Raw genomic sequence first — 17,174 nt, forward strand, 5'->3', positions numbered from 1 at the left:
TGGAATGAATCAACTATGATTTGCTTTGGTTTTATGTCTAACAGATGCTCGATTTTGATTTCTGAAAAGGTGCGTATTCCAGTTGGAGGCTTCACACAGCTGGGGCATATAAGTCTGTCCCAAGCACAGATTTGTAGTTCACATTGCCCTTTTTTTTTCTTTTTTTTTTTTTKGGGGGGGGGGGGCGCTTGGGTTTCTCTCCTCTAAGCCTATGCGAAATTACTTATCTGAAAGTCTGAATTATGTATCTGAATGTCTGCTTACTGCTGAATTTGTGCAAAAGGGGGCTGAATTGTGCTACTAGAGGTGACAGACAGCATGACTCTGTTTTGATAGGAGAACAGAAATAATTCCAGAAGTGTTTTTTTCTTTGATTACTACCTAAGTGATAGAAGCTGAAACCAAATTGTATTCACAAGTTTTTAGACCCAATGATTGCAATCTTTAATTACAATCTGATAAGCACCATCTTCCATGAGAGCACTACAGTGACAAAAATTGTCTCAGGCATCAGGAAATTCAGAAACGAAGAAAATTAGCTCAGGCTGGATTCCTAGCAATTACCACRTGCTAAAGAGAGAAGAAATCTTTTCCAGAAAGCTAGTTCATTATTCTAAGGATGTTTCTATATGCAGCAGACATACCTGCTACCCTGTTACCTGAATTAAATCAACTTCACATTAAATTAAGTCAATTTTACAATGCATTTATTGAAGAAAAAAAAATAGGAAGTATACTGAAGAGTGAAGAATACACATAGCAGGTAAGATTCTGACAGCTACAAATCCCTATTCCTCCATTATTCCCCCTCCCCCATGTCCAACTCTGGTGCTTTTCCTGTAACACTGCTCACTGCAGGGCAGCTTAGGAGTGTTTTGGCAGGGAACAGTCTGCTTATTCTCCCTGGAGACTGCACAGAGATCATAAATCCTCATTAGAGTTCTTAACCCTTATATGTAACTGACGGCCTTAATTTTCTGTGCTACAACATTTGAGCCAGAGGCAGCGCAAGGATGTGGGGAGAAGGCACACGTGGTCGAATTGCTGGGTAGCCAGTCACACGCTTTCTAATCTTATTTAATGGATTTTGCAAGCAGAACTCTGTCATCGCCCTGTACTTTGAAAGTGTTCCATTTAGGACATACCAGCATCATTATTAATAGTTAGAATAGAAACAGGTCACTGAACTTACTTTTATTAAGGGATTCCTCATTCAGATCATATTAGTGACTTCTGACCCTTTTCCCTGAAATTCTGATCTGTTGCATTCCTCCCCTCGATATTTTCTTCCTGGCAGAACTGGTGTCTATTTTGTGCCTTGCACTGTTATAGTAGCAAGTAACCAGGTCCCAATCTTAATAATTACAGTAAAATGAAATGTGATTACTGATGATCTTAATGGAGAAAAATAAAGGAGATGATAGATGAAAAAAGCAAATCAAGCCAGCTGTTTAGGTCAGGGTCAGGGAAAGACCACCTTTTACAGCCAGCTAAATAAAAGATTTAAATGGGAGAACCTACCCTTTCTAACCTTAATTCTCACATCTTCAGACGAGTATGATTATAATTAGACTAGTCCAAAAATGTTTTTCACTTTTGCACTGCTCCATGTATATTTCAAAGCATTTTTAAAGCATAAATAACATTATTTGCTCTGTTTTATATGCAACATTAAGACACATGTTCCAAGCAGCATATGATTTTATTGTTAGACTTGGCGAGAAGATTCATGTCTCTTGTCTTCTCGTTGCACTAGTCCAAAGCTACAGGAACCATTTGTGGAAGCTCCTGGAAAGCTGACGTATAACGCTTGGGGTTTTTCCACTCTTTTAGCATGCTTGGCATTAGCTTTGGACTAAGTCTGTTTCTGGAGATGATAGAACATTGTCTCTTTTTTAGTTTATGGGGGGGGGGGGTTGACTCTTTTACATAAGGGCTGCTTTCACAGCACCAATTGCTTAAGGCAAGTGCTATCTAAAAGTGTTCGGATGTATGCAGTCAGAGGCATGTTTTGCAACTTTCAGTCAGAATCCAATAAATAGACAGCAATTAAAAGAGATTATGAGATTCAAGTAGGCGGGCAAACAAGTTTCTAAAAAAGGGGCACTTCCCACACTTAAATAGTTGCCAACATAATCTTTAAAAGAATCCACTTAGTTCATAAACTGCTGTGATGCTCTGTTGTCTGTTAGATATCATAAAAGCCTATTTTATTCAGACTTCAGAACCTGAAACAACGTATGAAATTTGATACAGTGGGGATAAAGTAGACTGTTAAATGTAACAGCAATTTTTACCAAGGTCCAAATATTGTAAAGTATAATACCCTCTGATTATCAACAAATCGTATTATGAGTTTTAAACTTCTCAGATACCTTTAATGATAAGCTGGACTGGCAGCTGGTACTTCCCGATGCGGGAGCAATAAATGGTGTAGTTATAAAGCCCTCTTGAGTACTGTACAGATCAGTTAACCACCAGCCTATTTCATGTAGAGGGTTCATCAACCACGGTGAGCTCAGAAGCCTACATAGACAAAGCATCTATTCCCGCTTCTACAAAATTCAACTGGAAATTGGTCTAGAACCCATTCCCTGGAGCAAGAGAGATGTAGCACAGCCTATTTGTCAGCTTCGATTCAGAAAGCTAAACATCATGCCTTTTAGTGTGATTCAGCACATGGTGAACATATGGCTCAAACTAAGCCCTTTTATACTGACTGTCCAGAGAGTTCCCAAAGTTAGCTGGATTCTGTGCAAGTCCCCACCTTTCATGGGAAGCTGCTGCTGGGAAACTGCCAAGCAAGCCCAATTGTATCTCAGTGACAGTTTTGGGAAGTAGAGACTCCTTGGAGATTATTTTCTTCTTACTCTCTTAGGACTTAGAAGTTGAATTCCAGTCTATAGAAATGTGAGTAATGCAACATCTTCCAGAATAGCAATGATTTCACATGAATTTCTTAAAAAATAGCTAGGAGGCACCTTCCTGGTAGGATTTCCAATTATTACTAAAAAACGGTAGAAACTAGTATATTATTTGCCATGTATGAGTAGTTTCTTGCAGTGTGAAAGACTTGAGGGTATCAAACAGTAACTCTTTAGAAAATGCATAGAATATTTAGGATATATATGTAATTTATGAAGGACAATCTTTTTCAGGTTGTATGTGGGAGGTTTTGGATATTATCCAGGATGACTCAGTTTGTCTGGCTTTTGAGTCTGTGACAACCCTAGTGACGTAAATATGAATTACAATCATAACAAGCCAATACCACTTTTTAAGGTCTCCACTGTGCCTTAGAACACTTCTTTTCCCTTAAACAGAGCAAGTGTCCTTAAGATACTATTTCTTATCTTAAAGAGCTTATTGATATGACGGTCTTCAGTCACAAGTTTTGTGCACCGACAACAGCAACATAAGCAATTAAATAGCTCTTATTTCTTGTTCTAGGGTCCTAGTACCCCAGTTCTTCAAAGTTCATTGAGCTTTCTGAAGGCAGAGATTGTTGTAAGCTCATAAGGAATTTTTTTTTACTCTTCAGTAAATGCTTTTCCATTCATACAAACAGAATGGGAGGGCAAAAAACATCTGATAAATATTCCAACCCACATACACTGCGAATTAGATAATGCTATTGCTTATGGCTCACAAGCTTGACCCATTGGAAGTTCTATGAACAAAAACGTCAACCCCACAATGTTAATATTTCCAGGTTCCATAATCTGGTGTTATTATATAAACTTTCCATAACATGTTCCTAGCCTTCTGCACCATGAGACAAACTGACATCACTGAGGAGCTATTTTTTTAATGTCATTTTACTGATAGTTATCCCATCTTAAGAATGACATGAAAGAAAAATCAAATGCCTTCATCTCATTTTATTAAACAGTGAGTTTGATGTTCAGTTTGTATTTAAAGTTTAGAATTCAGCTCCTGAAATTAGAATGTAAGAGTAGAATTTTCAGAAACAGCAAATAGTTAAATACTCAATTCCCACTTTGACTTTTAAGGTGTTACCAAAAACCCTGTCAAAGGGGGCTTAGATTGAAAATTGGTTTCCATCACAGTTGTTATCAGTCTCAGAGTAAATGGACCACTCTGTCCATCTATGGGCTACAAAGCTTTTATGAAGCAGTATATCCCAGTTGAAACAAATTGGTCTTGTCCATGTTTGATACTAGCAAGAACTGTGTTTCAGGTCTGAGCTAAACACTCATCCGGAACTAAGGTACACATTAAAACACAAAATTCAGCCTCACCCTTCCTCCTTCGCTTCTCAGGGACAGACCTTTTGCTTCAGGCTGGGGCTTTGCTGGTGCACTCCCTAGATTGGAAGGAAACCTCAGTTTGTTTTTGGAACTTTTGCCTTGGAATCTCTGTCCTTCCCCAGCTCCCTTTCCTCCTTCTCAATTTCTTGTCTTTAATGAAACAGAAGTTCAAAAGCTGGCGACTGACATTTTCTGACACAGGTGGCATTTAAGATAAAGGCCTGATGCTTTGTTTTCAGCTCTGGTATGCATGTATCAACAGCCAGCTATAATGCTGGAGTCAGATATACAACTGCTGTTAATATTAGACACTCAAAAAATTCTGAGATGATTTTTTTTCACATGATGACTTCAAAGAAACATGAAAGAAAGATACAACTGTTCACCACATGTGAAATGTGAATTTTTAAGATATTAAATGGGCTTTTCAGTAAAGTCATTAAGATGTTAGTAGAGAAATGCTATTTATCTTTTCAACACTCAGCATATTCTGCCCAATCAGGAACCCAGTTCCCTTTTAGTTAAGGAAAGACATTTATAACCATATGTCCATCTCAAGCTACCAAACAATGTCAAGTAAAACTGCTTTCAACTCTGGAAAGGTCTGTAAAACACAATACTAGTGATAATCTTTGGAGAAGAATTTGAAAAATGCTAGGAAATGTAGAAATTTATTCCTGCCCTTACATGCTAAGTTCTCCTTTTCACACAAAAGCCAGTAAGGACTGGCTATTAGACTTACAGAGTGTCTGAGGAAAGACTCTGCCACTTATGCTTACATTTTTAGGGTAGTACTAGTGCTTGGGGGCTGCTGCACACTGTACCAGCCACAGTGTGAAGGAAGAACGAGCTGACATGGGCTGCTGCTGAACCCTGAAGGGGCCTGTACCTTAATCCATCAGTGCACCACGAGAAAACATCCTAGCAAATAGGTCAGAAGTTTGCTACCCCCTGCACGGTCGTCTGAATCCACTGCCAGAAGAAGCTACATAACATTTCTGCAGCTGAGTTTATGCTTAGTAGATCAGCAGTAGCCTCTACATATTGCAGAGTGAATGGGAACTTCCTACCAGTTTCATTTTTACTTCAGAAAGTTTTTCCTCCCTCTTACAGAATAAAAAAAATACAAGAAAAGCACTGAAAACAGGAATAAAAACATAAAACAATGAAGACTTTTCAATACAGAAGAGATATAGGGAATAGAAAAGCAAAAGGAACTCATTAAAACAAAATAAAATGCTATGATATTCCAACACGCTGCAGTGTTGGAGCATTTCAGATCCAGCGGGATTCCACAGTAACAGTCCATATGACAGGGCATCCCATCAGCGTTATCACCATGTTTCGGGATATAGCTGAAGCTGTCCCCTTTATAAAAGAAGACAACATTTAACTTGCGAGTCTCCAGATTCTGTACAGTTCATACAGAAGTTATGTTCCAGAGATTCCTGCACTCTTTTTGAGCCTACACTTCCTGTAACCAGAGCAAGTTCAAATAAGTTTTTAGGAAAAACATTATCTTATTTTCTTTCCAGAACACCATGATTTTCTTCACGCGACTTAAGTTTTCGCCTTTTCTTTCTTTTTTTGCAATGGAATGTAGCAGAAGAGGTAACTCCCAAGCTATAAAAATATGAAGAATTGAGAAAAAAATCCCTGTAGTCTGTTTTCCTTTTGCCAAATTTTTCAAAGACTTTCCTCACTTTGAAAAAGATACAAATGGAAATATGAAAAATCCTAAATGTCTTAGATTCCATTGTCTTCAGTGGGGAAAGATAATGAGATGGGACAGAAAGATGGAAAATACATATAACAACTCATTGAGTTTAGTTTCAAAAATGTCCCATTTTTCAATGGGAAAGTTTTGGTCAAACCATCTGACTTCTCTATAACTACCAAAAGCACACCTTTTCTTTTCCCCTATTTTTGAGCTTCTTGCCCTTTTTCACAATAGCAAACAAAAACAAGCAAGCAAACACCCAACCTGCCAAAATAATTTCATACTACTTAAAAGAGAAGTCGGATTTAATGTCGTCTGTGACTCAGTGCCCTCGAGTGTGTCCTTCTCTCCCTTTCTGCAGACTACTTTGCCAACAGGACAGCTTGATTCACAGAGGATTGTATATTAATTCTAGAGTGACCTGCTTCCTGGGTATATCTCAGTCAGCCATGTGCAATCTATTGTGTTCTCTTTAATGAAACTCACAGTGGTGATACTCAGAAAGTTGATACGGCTGAGCAATGAAACCATTGATTCCCATCCAAGAAGTTAATCAACAGGACACATTTTCTTCAAATGTGATGTCTCATGAATTAATTAATGCAATTCAAGATCCTCGTTTGTTGGAAATGTGCCTTGTTATTTACAGACTAAAGCCAAACACATTCAACCTGAACAGATGATTTGCTCTACTAACCTAGAGCACGTTTAACCCAGTGCTTAGCTGCTGAAAACAAATGCTCTTCTAATACCTTCCTTTGTAGGGGGTCAAGAATAGCATGCTTTTTCTTTTAAGTCTAGAGTATCTTAATTTCAAAAGCACAATGCCTTCTAACTAGCTGGACTCTGTACTCCTGAAAGAAGATGAAAGCACAATAAAACAAGCCACATCTTCTGCAAATGATGGATTCTATTTATTTTGCTGTCTTAATTTTGTGGGAAAGTCATGTAGCCAAACTATTTTCTCCTGAAATGGGCACAAGGCCAGACCAAGTCTAAGGGATTTTCACTTTTTCTCTTTTTATAATTTTATGAGTGGTACAGATTTGACTGGTTTACCTCATATGAGAAAAGAGGCTGTCATGCTCTGGTCAACCTACTGCAGAAAAGTAGAATTTAGCCACTAAAGCATGTTGCAGAACCTATACAATAACATTATTAAAATGAACTTCTAAATCTGCCATCACTTCTTTCAGGAATTTTTGTAACATGTACAGATAAGCATCTTTTAATCATCTATAAAACATCTGGGTTTCTTTGACAAGAGGTCTAACAGCTCCATAATATAGTGGTGATGCATTCTGGTGTTCTGTGTGTGCTGTCACATTGGCAAAACCTGCACTGACATGGTTACATATCAACAGAAGAGTGCAATAGAAAAGCATTAAGCTAATTAGAACTATATAAACTCGTTAAGATAATCAACAGCTGGTTATATAACAATTAGCTATACCATCTTTTCTATGGCTTTTTATCTTCCCTTCATGATTCTACTAGTCAGTCCTTTGTTGTATCTTGTCTCAAGTTAGACCAGAGGTTTCTCAGTGCACTGACTGTTCCTACATGTTTGTATAATGTGTAGCAGAATAAGCCAGTACTGTTTGAAGTCCTCAAATACTAATGTAATATTAATAACAATAAGTAACAAGTGATCAAGAAAATGTATTTGTGTGGTCAAGTCTGCTGCATACAAACTAAGACCTTTGTAAACACTTATAAAGAAGCTTATTCAGAAAAATTGCTGCATTTCGGGCATTAAAATTAAAATATAGTCCTCTTCCCTCCCCCCATTGTTAAGTTCTAAAGTTGCTGGGATTAACAATTAGCTAAAGCTTAAACCTCTTTCTGGCTTTTAAATGAAACTAGTAAAACAGAACATGCTTCTAGATCCACAGATGAAAAAAAGCCTATGGCCTACAGCAGTTGGGACCAAAATATGATCAGACATGAAAATTACTCAATTTTAAAGGAACTTTACAGGAATGAATCTAAAACTCTACATTATCACCAGTCACCAGCTCAAAATATTGGATCGACTGGACCTGACAATCAAGGATTTGAACTGGACTTGACTGCCAAGTTTCAGCTTGTTGAGAATTCAGAGGGCAAAGTAACCTCTGCAGAAGAGAAATTACAACAGCAACTAACCCTTAAAATGAAAGCTGTACCCTTTGTGCTCAGTCCTGTAGCCTGAAAGTTCACATGGTGATAAGAATATCTTATCATGACTAAACTCTTGAATTTGTTGATAAATTGTTTCTTTTCTTCCCTTCCTTCTCATTAAATTATGAATTGATGGGCCTACCGTTGTTTCAGCTATGTGGCTGAAAGAGTGGCATAATCCATCACTTTAATAATAGGAGCAGAATTTGTGAAATACTTAAGTATTTGAGACCGGTAGAACTTTGGCTCCATACAATTGCATTCAAATACAGATGTACATGCAAATATACATAAAATTGTTTTCAGTGGTTGGGAATCACACACCATAGATTTAGAAGTGCATGATTAAGTAAGTGTATTCAGACTCAATTATCAAAAGAATATGCATTGCTAATAATCCATAGGCAGTCATTTGCTTGTCAAAATTTTCAAATACATTCCAATAATGAACAACTTACAACTGAGTTCTGCTGTTTGGCAAACTTTGCCCAAAGCTGAAAATTCCAACTTTTGAAATGTTTATTCAACAAATATCAAATCTGTAGCAGAATACATAATGCATATATTATTTTTTTGTTTTAGTCTTTCAAGCTATGAGAAGTCTTAAGGACCTTATTGCATAACTTACTGTATATAACTTGAGCTGGGTAACAAATCAAGCAAGAAAAATTCCAGGAAAAAGATAGTTTTATATTCAAGGCAATTGAATGTTACCTTGACTAGTTTTTATCCTTGCCTCCTTTACTAAGATGATACATGGTACTCACCAGGTTGCATTTTCCCAGACAGCTACTATGCATTTCTTATACTCTGGGAACTAAATTTAGAACACACTGGGTCTGATTTGCAGTAGACTACTGTTGACTTCTCTAAGGACTTTTATAGGCTAAACATTCTGAAAAGTTACCTGTTAAGTATCACAAAACTGTCAAGTCTGAACAAATTTTAGGTTTAATGTTTTCCCCTCCCTCCATCCTCCACCCCCAGTAGGAAAGCAGGAAAATTACCACCTAACTTCACAGGATTTTATCAAGCCATCATTTATAAACAGCCAAGAGCTAGGTCATTAATGGTATTAAATACCAAAAGATAAAATAGCCAAATGTCCAAGAACAATTAGACACAGAAAACCTTGGCAGGTGGTTAAATCACTTTAAATGAAATCTCGCCCTAATATCATGAGACTACTACAGAAAAATCTAGGAGGAAATTAATCTTTCTGTAGGTACCATATTTCAATGATGGACAGTAAGTAATGCACAAGGCTGCACACCAAATACTAGGATAAAAATATTAACTGGCTATTCATTTCATGATCATCACCCAGTCTATGTACTCTAAAAGAAACTGATCTGATACAAAAATATTCTAAGTACTTATTTTCAATGATGACCAATGTTTTTAAGTGCAAACTATATACTTAAAATACTGTTCTTCAGTTTTGAAAAGAAAACTAAAGAGAGTACAGAGAATTATTAGGCCATGTTTGTTTTGCCAAATTGCAATCTTGTGCCATCACACAATGGAAAATCATAATCAAAGCAGGAGATATTTTTAGGCAAGAGCAGCTCTGGGTTTAAATATGCATGAAACTCAATTATTGATGCTGCTTTGGGGGAACAGCAGCAAAGAAAATCTCAGGTTAAATTACTACATAGACCTGTACAGAAGAAAACTATTGCCCTGTTTGTGTGCGCTTTCTCTTAGTATAGAGGCATGTATTGTTTTTTAAAGCCTGGACAGCCCTTTGGGCTGACTGCTTTTACTGCTTACATATGTGCACCTTAAGACTACAATAAAAATGACTTATAGGTACTCTGGGGAAAAAAGCCTTTGTGAATACAAGTTTTGATTGACATGCTTTTCTCTTTCCAAGCATATTTCAATCTATTCACAATCTATGTGAATTAACTTACTGTCTATTCAGACTGTCTTCTTTCATCTTTCCTGGAGCATGGTATGGTTAGGAAATCATCAACTTTTCAAAGAGCTTGATTTGTAGAGAATAATGCTTTAGAGCTGTGGGTATGGGTGCTCTCTTGGGCCTAAGGGGAGAGGGGGCAAAAAAAAAAAAAAAAGATATTTTCTCATTGATTTAACTGAACAGATTTATGGACTATGGAGCTATAATTTGACCTGCTAAAATGGAAATGAAGATGTCAAACCTGATCTATATTACTGTTAAAGAGCATATTTTAAAGTGAATTGCAATAACTTAATTGAAAGACATCCCCACCCTTTCTTTCCTCCAAATCTAGAAAAGGCCTTAAAAGCAGTTGCTCACAGCAATATGCAGGCTACTCTGCATGGGGGAGCTGACCAACCTTTCTCTAGCACAACGACTGCTCTGTCACTGCTGTGCCAGTAAAACCTGCATGTATAAACACTGCTCTGGAACAAATGTGAGAGTTTTTTGCTTAATTATACTATCTGGAAAATCTGGTCAGATGTCTTAGGTAAACAAGCCCTTTGTCTCAGTGTTCTTGTTCCTTTCGCTTGCTAAGAAAAACAAAAATTAGCCGAGCAATTATTTGTTCACTTTGTTCATTTCTGAGCAACTAATGCATCCTCTAAGGTATCCTCAGTATTTCCCTGCCCTTCATTCACCTGAATTTTCTGGCCAGAAAGCAACCTTTCCCACCTGATCTTAGCAAGAACCCGATAGACATTCAGATACCAAAGAGACAGGGGAGAGCTCAGACTGCAGGAAGACATCCATCTCAAGTGCTGCCATATGTAAATGGCAAGTCATCCCCAAAGAATGCACCGGATGATGCTATTGAAATCCCCTTTCCCTCAACTAGAAAGCTATTTCTTTGAAATACCTAATTTAAACAATGTAATTTAGTGGTTGAGTGCCCTGATACATTCCTTAGAGCAAACAGAAGAGTACCAAGTCCTGGTTTTTCTAGTCCTCAAATGTGCTCCCACTTAGGCGACTCTTTTTACCTCTCCATATTTTCTGCATTTTATTTACCAAGATAAAACCTAGAAATAAGGAAGTATTATCATGGACCCTTCTGGATTCCTCCTAGCTAGTAAAACTGTAGTCACAACATACAAACTATTCTATTATTCTGCTTTATATAGTATATGAAAAGCTGCTGAAGCAGGTTTCAGAACCCCCTTCTCTGCAGTGCTATTGATATTTTCAACGAATTTCAGAAACAAATTGCTTATTCAAGTTCTATTCAGTGTCTGCATTGAGGAGCCTTTAATACACAGAATAAAGCCAATCTCTCCTTTGCCTGCCTTGCCCCTTGGTGCCTAGCACTAAAAGTTTAAGAGAAGGCTGGTATGAAGCTAAGAAGGAAGCAAGGAATTTGTGATTTGTAATTCCTATTGATACATTTCCCCTTCCTTTGTCCATCTGAAATTGGAAACATTGGGACACTTGTTCAGATGCCTATAAGACAGCTAGTTTTTCCTTAGATTCCTAACTCATTTCCTATCTTCCTGTAAGTAATTTTACCCAAGAATTTGTCATCAACTATTCTCCCTACTAACAAATACCCACTCTGTTTACTTTCAGAAATACTGCAATGTGCTACAGCTCCAGAGCAAAGAGAATTAATATTTCTTAATTCTTTCTAGTCCATATGAGTTTCTGAAACTGAACATTAACTCAGTCCTGGAAAAATGATGGATTTAGCCTTTCAGCATTATATCAAGATAGAAATTCTCTCTGCTCACTTGGCTCACTGTCAACACTGTCAGAAAGGAAATGATAGAAAAATAAAATAAGCGCCTGCACTGCAAGCTTTAACTAAGGTCATGGATGCATCTGAGAACATGTATTACACAACTCTCCATATGAAACAAGATATACAGTTTTGCTTATATATAATCTTTTAAACAAAGATATTTAGAGATTAATGATATTTAATATACAGATTCCAAATATGTTGTTATACACCATTTATAATTAATGCAGAAGTATTGAAAATTCTCTGTAGAGGAATGGGCATGTTGGCAATATTTCTTTTATGATACACATCTGGCAACTATCATCATTATGTATTTCAGAAAGCTAACATGAAAGGCAGCTTTTAGAAATGCAAATAAATAAAATACAAAATGACTGCACTTTTTATATTTTATTTCTCCATATTATACTTAGAAAAACTACCCCAAAGAGGTTAGTGTCTTATCCAGTATCACACAACATGGCATTTGCAGCCTTGGCTTCTGCTCCTCTATATCAAAACCCTTGCTAGACTGCTGCATCAACATTAACCAATACAAGCAGGAAGTCATTTGAGAGCTACTGGAGAAAGTAATTCCAGTTAATATACATCAGAGCAAAGTAGAATCTGCTTTAATTTACACTAGGAATTGGATTGACCTTTTCTATTCCCACAGTATTTCTTTAGTATTCCCCAGAAAACACGAAAGCAGCACTGGACTAGCTCTCTGTGTCCTAGGCTGTGGTTTAACTAGATGTATGGAACTGGTCCTTAGTGTAGAAGCCTCATTTAAAATACAAGACAGATTTTCTTATAGTTCAGATACTTTTCAGTAATGTTTTTTAATTAAAAAAATCAGAAAAAAAATAGCCGAATCAACCCTACATTTAAAAAGAGACAGGCCTTTTTTATTTTTATTATTTTACACCCCATCTCTTGCTGATCTTATTTTGGAAACTGCTTGTGAATGTTTGATACCAAAATCACACAGAATAAATCTGATTAATTCAGAGGATAATATGGCTTAAATAAACACAAGTACAGACTGCCTGCAATGTCATTAGTTTTAGAAAAATGCATCTGTAAAACCTGCTGAAGTTTGCAAGTGCACACGCTTAAATCACTTTTGTAACTATCAACTCAAATCCAATTATCAGTATGAAGCTATACTGTGCCACTGAAGAGATGCAGCTTCAAATATAGCAGCACACTCTGATTTTCTTATTAAATGATGCAGAATAATAATAAGGCGTTACTCTCTATTTAAACTACTGTGATAATGAAGATCAGAGATTGGCCCACAGAGAAGATAGAAATATCTCTGTACAGGATAGATACTGCTTCTTCGCATGACTCACCTGAATTAGAATAATCCTACACTATTTCTGCCTCAAACATGATTTAATTCCACTGATATGCAACAGCTGTCAGCTTAAAAAAACAGGCTCAGCACAGCTACAACCATAACAAACAATGACCTTGGCTTATATATAGTAGCCATGGTAGCAACTGAAAGGACTCTTCCCACAATGAGTTTGGAGGAGGGTTTTAATCTCAGTTTCCCATGGCTCGGTGGTTTACCAATATAGCAAGGCTGAGAAAAAGTTCTGCAGTAAAGGCGGCTACTCCGAGACACCAGCTAATTTGTGATGACACCATAGCAATTTCACTTCAATCCTCTCTAGGGAACATGCCTGCTTTAGCGGCTCTGCTTACAGCTGCTCTTAGCGTCAGAAAATTCCACCACCATTTTACCATTTTACATGTGCGTGTGTGGAAAATAATTCATCCCTTTGAAATACAAAAGAGGGAAAGGAGGCTTTTCTGGGTTTCCCCTCTAGCACATATAATTAATGGTTCGCTTTTCTAAACCAGTCAGCTGGTGCATTTTTCTCCTCCTATTTTTGGGCAATGCAAAAAGCACTCAAGGATTAAAGTAAAGTGAAAGGTGATCAGTTTAATTGCCATGTTCACAGACAGCAAAGGTCAAACTTGAAAAAGGGAAAAATTAGCCGCTGAGGAGTTACACAAAACTTCCTTAATGTGCAACACATTACATGTAGGAGTCCAAAAGACCAAGGAACTGATAAAGAAGAGTTAAGAAAACACACTGAATTACCCCTTCAACATATAGTTAGGCTGAAGTGCTGCATACCCCACAGGCTGGCATATTCTTCAGTGGAGATCTACACCATCTGCTAAGGATACTGGCATGTGTATATGTTGCCTGAAATTCCTAGTCCCTGTCCAAACCACCTTGAACACAGCATCAGAGACCTCCCCTTAGCAGAATTTTCCGTTGAAGCTTAAGTAGATTCCTTTGCATCTCTGCTGTGGGTTTACACCCTGTGCTTTTCAATGAGTTTGTACGGGAAGTGCTCAAGGCTCAGATTATAAGCTACCTGACTCGCTTACTTTTGGCACCTACTGCCCTATTTGAGCCAAACCTTAGGGCTGCCTCTTCCCACTGGATCCAGGCACTCAGCTGAAATCAGCCCCAGCAATAGACAGATTTTTCTGCTTACAATTTGGGCTCACAAAGCCCTCCTCATAGCTCATTTTCAGGCTACTCAGTTAACCTTCTTGGCAGAATAAGCTACTAGAGCCACAATAAATCCCAACTTTAATTGGATTGAATTCCATCAGAGCCTCTCAAACTGGAGCTCTCTGGTCTAACAAGGAGGGGAAGCTGCCAGCAAGAAGCAAGGAAACAAGTTCTGGCTGCATCCTACCTGCCTAAGGAGCTAACCCATTACATAACGCGTTCAGAGAAATGAGAGGCTGCTTTGCCTGGAACATGGATATCCCTAAAATGTGCAAGAATAAATATGCTAAAGAAACTCAGCTTGATTCACTGTGAAGGGAAGCTATTATGTAGCTGACAGCTTTTGTCTGGGAGGCTCTCCTCACCAATTATGCTACATAAGCATACAGCAGTCGGATTGAGAAGATCACTGCAGTGTAGCGGAACGGAGAGAGAAGTGTGAGCTTCACAGTGCCTCCTGTTATTTATAAGGAATGTATTTTCATTCGCATAAAGGCTGTTTGCGTTATTCCCTGCTTTCACTAGAAGTTTAAGCTGGCCAAAGTAAGGCTTTCATAGCCAGCAGAGGCCTGCCGTCTCTGGGTCACGATAAAGTCCCACTGATTCAGATTCTTACATCCCCAGTTACGGAAATATTGTTTATCATTCTTCCCTTCTTAATCCTGCACAGCTATGCACACAAAGCAATGTAGGAGTCCAAAAGTATACTGGGGGGAGTTTCTTCATTATCAAGACCATGATGCCTGTATTTCCATGTTTCATTGTAAAAAATTGCCTATTTGGACATGGCATAATGCCTATGCTGAATCTTATGAGCAATCAAAGGAGAGTTTTAAGGTCAAATTCACTGACTGTTTGCATTCCTTATCTGCTGAAGCACCTAACTGCTAGTATTTCAGCATTCAGAGGTGTCTCAGAGGACTTTATACTTCAGAGCATACTTTGAAGCACATTTACTTGCAACATGGGTGGCCTGCCCAACTGTTTTTCTATATCCCATATAGTCTTGTGGGAATGTCACATGTCTGATATTAAGCAGACAAGACCTTCCCAGAAGTGTCCTTAGTACCCTCCTGCTAAAATGGGGAATACACTTTGTAAGTAGGAAAACTCCTGAGGAAAACTCCGAACTTGAGGCTACTCCTGACACCAGCTTGTTCTTTACAGGGTCACCGAGCATGAGTGGGGGGCAGGCATCAATGGATGACAGGAGCTGAGCAAGTACTCAGCTCCCTTGTCAGTTCCTGGGGCTCCGGAGCCTTGTTCGCTCTGTCCAGGTGGCCTGTGCTTGTCTGAGAGTATAGCCAGAGCCGGGCCAGTGCCAGGAATCTCCCTGGGGGATAAGGATGGCCTCTGCCAGAAGAGAAAAGTGAATCAAAGCCTTCCCCCCCACTGCTGTGAATCCCCTCTGTCTGGAGAGGACTTTCATTTTTAGTATACTCTCAGCRACAGAGTGCTGCAATCACCATGACAGATGCAGTTATACTTGTGGGGAAAAAAAAACCTGACAAGCAGTGTCAGTGCTGTCTTTTCAAAATCTGCAGAGAAGCACAAAAAAAACAGAATAGTGAAGAGTGTACAGGAAAAGGTGCCAACACTGGGTGCTTAAGATCAAGAAAAGGGAACATTAGTGTCACTTAGTAATACTTCCCTGGAAAACTCTCAGCCTCCGGTAGTTGGGATGCCAAGGACTACTTTAATCAGAAGTAGTATATTTAACAGCCCTGCAGGATTTTTCTTCCATGATAATTGTATGGTCACTTTGAATCCATGAAAGTTTTTAGCATTCCCAGCTTCCTGGGGCAAGAATTTTCATAACCTAGCCCTCCCCCCCCCCGCCCTTTTGTTTTAGCTGAAACCGCCAGATGGTAGTTTCATTAGATATCTCCCAATTCCTGTAGCTGAAGAGGCAAGGAAAAAATCATTTGCTTTTTCCCATGACACTAATGATTTTATTGACCTCCATCCGATTCCTTTTCAGTCTTTTCCAAAGTGAACACTCCTAGTGTTCTTATTCCTTCTTCCAAGCTGTTCCTTCCCCTTGATCACCTGCTTTGCCATTCTGTGAACCTTCTCCAATGCTATTGAATCCTTTTGCAATATGGGCAACTCAGAACTATATACAGAATACAAGATGTGGCAGCTGCTGGCTTTGAACGGTGCTACCATAATGTCTTCTGTAGAGGGGAGAAGGGGAGAGGCAAATAACCCTAAATGCCTATTTTTAAACTCAGGGCTATGAGACTTGACTCCTGGCTTCTGAATGTCTGCAAAGTTAATTAGCGAGCAAACAATGCCACTTCTAAACTTTCTCCTTTAAAGCTGGCTTTATGGACAGACTTGCAGAACATGCTAGGCAGGACAATGCATTGTCAGTGGAACATAACTACTGTGAAAGCTAAATGAAAGGTCAAAGAATTTGGCTTCATTCCTTATTGGGAAACGCACAGTGAGTACGTAGTAACTGTTTGCAGCACTCAGGGGTGGGTGGTCTCTTGAGGCTGAGTGGAAATTCCCATGTTTTGGGCAAAGAAGGAAAAAGAGGAACCTATTGCCTCATAAGAGATGTAGCCAAGAGGGGAGTGTCTTAACTGACACTGCTGCGTGTTACAGAGCTGCATTACGCTAGCAACTGAAATGACAATAATTTCAAGTGTAGCAGGGGGTGAGCCGTGAGAGGATCATTCACTCCAAGTACTATTAATACTCCCTTAATATTTATAAGTTTAAAATATAAAGTGTAGCAAAACCATAGCTTCTCAGACTTCACACAGAGAGAAATTTAAGGA

This window comes from Apteryx rowi, unplaced genomic scaffold, assembly GCF_003343035.1.
Source record: "Apteryx rowi isolate R43461 unplaced genomic scaffold, aptRow1 scaffold_135, whole genome shotgun sequence".
Taxonomy (NCBI): domain Eukaryota; kingdom Metazoa; phylum Chordata; class Aves; order Apterygiformes; family Apterygidae; genus Apteryx; species Apteryx rowi.